The sequence below is a fragment of the Palaemon carinicauda genome, chromosome 30 (genome assembly GCF_036898095.1).
Source record: "Palaemon carinicauda isolate YSFRI2023 chromosome 30, ASM3689809v2, whole genome shotgun sequence".
NCBI classification, from domain to species: domain Eukaryota; kingdom Metazoa; phylum Arthropoda; class Malacostraca; order Decapoda; family Palaemonidae; genus Palaemon; species Palaemon carinicauda.
In genome coordinates, this window is record NC_090754.1 from 92,700,572 (window position 1) to 92,708,071 (window position 7,500).

Here is a 7,500-nt window from a genome sequence, read left to right on the forward strand (position 1 = left end):
TTCTTGCAGTATTTTAAAGAAACTTACTGCTCTCCCAAGTGTTGTTTAAAGACAGGTGTTTATTTAACTGTTCATATCTCTCTCTCTCTCTCTCTCTCTCTCTCTCTCTCTCTCTCTCTCTCTCTCTCTCTCTCTCTCTCAACATAACTGTTCACATCGTCAGAGTTAGCGGTATTAACTGCATTGTCGGAGAAATGTTTCTTTCTCTTTACAGTTATTTGCAGTTTTGTAATCTATCTTCGTTGATTAAGCACCCCCCCCCCTTCAATCTCTGTGTCTCGCTCTATATGAAAATATATTTGTATGTGCAACCGTAGATTCAAAGAGAATTCGATTTCAAATTTCCCACAAGAATAGACTTTGTGCCTCTTATTTTCTAAGAAGAAAAATTTATGTATAAGGTAACTATCCATCTGAAGTGGATCGCATCGAGGCCATGAGTGAAGTATATCTTGGTATTGTCCTATACATATGTATATATATATATATATATATATAGTGCCAGCAAATCTCTCTCTCTCTCTCTCTCTCTCTCTCTCTCTGCCCCCTGTTTACAATGCTTCCAGAAGGCTAAATTCACTGTTCACACCACCACTTGTACTTACTGTACATCCTCTACAGCGTTTAGAACTCTTCCAGGAGGATAAAATCACTAGCTGCAATACACCTCTCTCTCTCTCTCTCTCTCTCTCTCTCTCTCTCTCTCTCTCCTTGAATTTTAAAAGATATATTTAATCTTAATCTTATAACGTGAAGGTTCGACCTTATTATCAGTCCTTTTAGACGTCTGAACTAATATCTGGAACTTTGACAGCTGCGAAAGTATCTTTGAAACCTTCTAACACAGCGTTGCGGAAATAGAAACTATAATAACACATGGGGATGAGAGTGATAAAGTGGATTATGGGAAAACGCCCCTTGAGAGATTGCAAAATGACGATATAAGAAGAATGGCAGGAGTAGTAAAGATTACAGAGATAAGAGCGTCACCACTGAGATGGTGTGGGTACGTGTTGAGGATGAATGGTGGGGAAGGAGTGAGGAGGGCTTGGGAGGAACATATAAGGGGGAGAAGATCAAGAGGGAGGCAGGGAATTATATGGCGAGATAATGTGAAGGATGATATGGGGAGAAGAGGTTTGGTGGAAGAGGATGCCTTTGATAGAAGGCATTGGAGAGGGCGCATCAGGCAACCGACCCCTTTATGTGGGGTTAACGGTGAAGAAGAAGAAGAAGAAGAAGAAGAAGACGAAGAAGAAGAAACAACTATAATAACACACCGTAGTTGTTGTGTGTGCCCATGATCACATCAAGTCACAAGTCACATCATCGTTCATTTAATCCCAAATGGGAATTGTTTACCAAATTCTTGGCAGCCCGGACAAACATGTCTCGGATTTGCGGATTAACATGTTTTACAGAGTTACCTGCCTCGTCTTGCGGGATTTACATTTATTTACGGTTTCTGAGATGCTGATCAATGCTGATTTGCATAGCCAGCCTTTTGTTTCTCGCTTTGAATTCGTTTTATTGGTACAGCTGAAAAGGGCTTTTGAACTTTGAATCGGGCGTGTTTTGTCTACGCGTAGCTATTAACGAGTGATCATTTGATGTGAGTGTGTGTTTGTGTATGTACATTAATTAAATATACACGTATTGTGTGAGTTTACACACGTACATAACTTACAATTTATTGGCATGTAGGTTATCCTGCATGCTTTATTTACATGTCCGTTTATACTGTGAGAATGTGTGTGTTATCTGTATGTGTTATTATTCTGGCATTGGGATCAGAAACTGAAGGGGAAATCAACTCAAAGATAATAGCATCTGGTCAGCCAGGGAATCGAACCCGGGCTCAAGAAACTGAGGTTCCATTGTCTTAGCAACTCAGCCACAGAGAGAGATGAAGCTTAATGATATAGATAAAGTATATATATATATATATATATATATTTATATATATTTATATACTGTATATGTGTGTGTATGTATGAATAATTAATTTTATTTTCAACGTATATTACACCTTTCAATCTTCAAGTTTTGGTAAAGGCTCAATGTGAGTTAAACCATAACTGGACTTTCTCCCCCCTGTTAATTTGTCTTGACCTCCCTCCCTCCCCCATTTACATACCTACACCCCAACCCCCATTTCTCAATGCCACGTTGTAAAGCGAACCTCTCTGTGACATGTCGGAAAGCGAACCTGTTCGCAGAAAGAGGATGCCACATGATACACAGCTTGCTACGTTACAAGACATTAACTAAGTGGCGTTTTTTAGTACCGAGTGAGTAATTATCTGTCCTCTGAGAAATGGTAATGATTGCAAATGAAGAAACGCTGTCGGACGGACTTGATTCATATCCATTCATTGGGAAGATTTTACCTAGATCTTCATGTTAATATCTATTTTCCTTTATGTCTCGTCTTTTGTTCTTTATTTTTCTTTAGTTTTTATCTTAAACGGTTCAATTTTCCTTTCCTCTGAACACATTAGCGGATCTTTTTTATAAACAATGGCACGCATACATTACTGAAAATGTACTTTCTCTCTCTCTCTCTCTCTCTCTCTCTCTCTCTCTCTCTCTCTCTCTCTCTCTCTCTCTCTCTCTCTCAGTACGGTAAAACTACTAACCATATCTCTAAAAAGCTTAAATATGTATATATATATATATATATATATATATATATATATATATATATATATATATATATATATATATATATATATATATATATATATATATCCCTTCTTAATGTTTGCATTTCTATATGAGTATCTCAAGGTACACACTGCACTTGTCTGAACACTCACATATCTTTGTTTGTGACAGCGGACAAGTCATTTTCTCAATGTCAGGAAGACGTACATCCCGTAGTGCTGTGTGTCGCGAGATGGAGACGACATTTGGTAGTCGGTAATATTAATCTCTGAAGGGTTTTAGACAGATGAGAATGATTGATGTTATGTTTCCTTCCTTTTTTTATTTTTATTTTTTTTTTACTATCCACGTTTCTGTGCAATTAGCCATTTATGTTGTAGAGTAAAGATCATTATTAAAGTTACGCTTGTCGCAGAGCAAGGAACTTCTAAGGCTGAGCCTCATATATATATATATATATATATATATATATATATATATATATATATATATATATATATATATATATATATATACAGTATATATATATATATATATATATATATATATATATATATATATATATATATATATATATATATATATATCAACGGCAAATCGCTGGAACGTGCAATGCCTCAAAAGGAAACGAAGATTGGACAAGCGCTTTTGTGTTATTATTACACCTCTTCATGGTCTCACGATTTAGAAATACATTAAGAATACAAAGAAACCTCTATGATGGCGTAAAACAGAACAGAAATGAGGAAATTACAAATTACTTAAAAGCTAGCTGTTTATAAATATTGTTTGCTATAGTCAATTCTTTTTATTGAGGCAGATTTGCACCGACTCGCGTAGGTGCCCTTTTAGCTCGGAAAAGTTTCCTGATCGCTGATTGGTTGGACAAGATAATTCTAACCAATCAGGGAGCAGAAAACTTTTCCGAGCTAAAAGGGCACCGCGGCGAGTCGGTACAAATGTGCCACATTAAAAAAGATTGAGTATAGTACTTCATCCAGTTTGTACATACCTGAACTGGTATTGAGCAGATTTTTTACATATTTCCTATTTAATCACGTTTAAATGCTATTTCGTTTAACAAAATCTTTGCCAAATATAAGTCCTTTAGCTAGAGAGTTATTGGGTCCTTTGACTGGCCGGATATAGTACAACATTCGACCCCTTTCTGGTTACGGCTCATTTTTCCGTTGCCTACACATACGCCACCTAGTCTGATCCACGCTTTCCATATTCTCCTCTGAAAACACTAAGATGACCGAAAAATTCCTCTTCAAGGGGTTAGCAATTACACTTTAATTATACGGTGGTAATGGTAGAAGAGACTCTGGCTATGGTAAGCAGCTCTTCTAGGAGAAGGACACTTCAAAATTATACCATTGTTCTCTGGTCTTGGGTAAAGCCATAGCCTCTGTACCGTGGCCTTTCACTGGGAGATATTCATAAAAATGAAGGATATCCATGTAAGCATAAGGTAGAAGTACAATGTAATTCTCTGAAGCAAAGGGTAGAAGTATAAGCAAATTTTTCTTTCCATATTCATAATGATTACCTTTTACTTGCGAGGATATCCTCCAAGCAGAAGTAAAAGGTTGACTCGTGTTTCGGGAGCGCTTAGTTACATGTTGGAACTTGTAAGATTTCATTTGTGCTGTCAAGATAAGAAAGAGTTTAGTATTTATAATACATATTTAATGCCCTGTTTTTACTTGTGTTTAATTAAGTTTACGCATCAGAAAGAACACAGACGCCGCCGCGCCTTCCCCAAAGCCTCGCTGGCGACATCTATCCCCCACCCCTTGCATTAGAAGTTCTTTGATCTCTTTTTAGCTCCCCCACCCCTTGCATTAGAAGTTCTTTGACCTCTTTTTAGCTCCCACACCCCTTGCATTAGAAGTTCTTTGACCTCTTTTTAGCTCCCACACCCCTTGCATTAGAAGTTCTTTGACCTCTTTTTAACTCCCACACCCCTTGCATTACAAGTTCTTTGACCTCTTTTTAGCTCGCACACCCCTTGCATTACAAGTTCTTTGACCTCTTTTTAGCTCCCACACCCCTTGCATTACAAGTTCTTTGACCTCTTTTTAGCTCCCACACCCCTTGCATTAGAAGTTCTTTGACCTCTTTTTAGTTCCCACACTCCTTGCATTAGAAGTTCTTTGACCTCTTTTTAGCTCCCACACCCCTTGCATTAGAAGTTCTTTGACCTCTTTTTAGCACCCACACCCCTTGCATTAGAAGTTCTTTGACCTCTTTTTAGCTTCCCCACCCCTTGCATTAGAAGTTCTTTGATCTCTTTTTAGCTCCCACACCTCTAGCATTAGAAGTTCTTTGACCTCTTTTTAGCTCCCACACCCCTTGGATTAGAAGTTCTTTGACCTCTTTTTAGCTCCCCCACCCCTTGCATTAAAAGTTCTTTTACCTCATTTTAGCTCCCACACCCCTTGTATTAGTTCTTTGACCGCTTTTTAGCTTCCCCACCCCTTGCATTAGAAGTTCTTTGACCTCTTTTTAGCTCCCACAGCCCTTGCATTAGAAGTTCTTTGACCTCTTTTTAGCTTCCCCACCCCTTGCATTAGAAGTTCTTTGACCTCTTTTTAGCTCCCACACCCCTTCCATTAGAAGTTCTTTGACCTCTTTTTAGCTCACACACCCCTTGCATTAGAAGTTCTTTGACCTCTTTTTAGCTCCCCCACCACTTGCATTAGAAGTTCTTTGACCTCTTTTTAGCTCCCACACCCCTTGTATTAGTTTTTTTACCTCTTTTTAGCTTCCCCACCCCTTGCATTAGAAGTTCTTGACCTCTTTTTAGCTCCCACACCCCTTGCATTCGAAGTTCTTTGACCTCTTCTTATCTCCCCCACCCCTTCCATTAGAAGTTCTTCGACCTCTTTTTAGCTCCCCCACCCGTTGCATTAGAAGTTCTTTGACCTCTTTTTAGCTCCCCCCACCCGTTGCATTAGAAGTTCTTTGACCTCTTTTTAGCTCCCACACTCCTTGCATTAGAAGTTCTTTGACCTCTTTTTAGCTCCCACACCCCTTGCATTAGAAGTTCTTTGACCTTTTTTTAGCTCCCACACCCCTTGCATTAGAAGATCTTTGACCTCTTTTTAGCTCCCACAGCCCTTGCATTAGAAGTTCATTGACCTCTTTTTAGCTCCCACACCTCTAGCATTAGAGGTTCTTTGACCTCTTTTTAGCTCCCACACCCCTAGCATTAGAAGTTCTTTGACCTCTTTTTAGCTCCCACACCTCTAGCATTAGAAGTTCTTTGACCTCCTTTTAGCTCCCACACCTCTAGCATTAGAAGTTCTTTGACCTCTTTTTAGCTCCCACACCTCTAGCATTAGAAGTTCTTTGACCTCTTTTTAGCTCCCACACCTCTAGCATTAGAAGTTTTTTTACCTCTTTTTAGCTCCCACACCTCTAGCATTAGAGGTTCTTTGACCTCTTTTTAGCTCCCACACCTCTAGCATTAGAAGTTCTTTGACTTCATTTTAGATCCCACGCCTCTAGCATTAGAAGTTCTTTGACCTCTTTTTAGCTCCCACACCTCTAGCATTAGAAGTTCTTTGACTTCTTTTTAGCTCCCACACCTCTAGCATTAGAAGTTCTTTGACGTCTTTTCAGCCCCCTTACCTCAAGCATTAGAAGGTCTTTGACCTCTCTTTATAGCTCCCACACCTCTAACATTAGAAGTTCTTTAACCTATCTCTTTAGCTCCCACACTTCTAGCATTAGAAGTTCTTTGACATATATTTCTAGGTTCCATACTTTTAGCATTAGAGGGTCTTCGATCTCTATTTTTAGGTGTCTTACCTCTGGCATTAGAGGCTCCTCTTCGCTGTTCTCTCCTGTCTTCTAGTTTTCAACATCGTCTTTCATTAGATTATCTGTTTCTTTCGAGATTTCATTGTCTCTTTACCTTAGTTCGTCAGTGTCATTTTAGATTTCAAAAGAGATTTCAGTGCTGCGAGTCCTCACTTCGTCAGATTCCTCAGGGAAATCGAAGGCATTTATTCTTTACCTATTTGGGCAATGAGTAAAGAGATGAATACTATCGATTTCTCCGCATACACTTCCATGCCAAAGTAAATGACGAGCAACATGATATATTTACCAATGTCGTCTGGATATGTTCTTACTTCAATGGCGAATTTTGGGACAATCCTGTTGAAGAACTACACGTCACTCACCGTTCAGTTGAACCATTCTGCCTCCCTCCTCATTCCCCGCAATCCGTTTTTGCACCGATACAAAGCCTCGTACTTTTTCCAAGAGTCTCCTTTAATAAGACATCGTCGCAACAGCCCAAGCAAAGGATCCTTCAAGGCACATACATTATGATCTTCAAAGCTCAGCTGCCAACGGAAGATCCCGTGTCTTTCTATAGGTCGGGCGATATAAAACGAACGATCGGCAACTTCGGCTGCAATCAAAACCATCTGTAGTTGATGGTGTTCCGAAGACGTAACACATAATTCTTACCGGCAGCTTCCTATTCCGCCAGAACGCGATCTCTATGAGTTAAGTGAAATCCTTCTCCCAGTCATCAACTCATTTCCTCTTACTCCTATTGACGCGCAATTCCTTGGTTAGAGTTCGCCAGCTACATACAGATCATGTGAGATGTTGCAGGCTACGTTTGAAAAAATGAAGATCAGGTCTTCAGAAGTCATTTGAAGCTCGGGGAGGAGTTGTTCAGGACTGCTCCTGGAAATTTCAGTTCTGGAGTCATTCAGAAAGCCATGTTAAGTATACGGCTATGTCCTTTGAAGACTTTTGGAAATTCGGGAAAGTTTTCTTCCGAAACCGTTCTGAGATTCCGTTCTG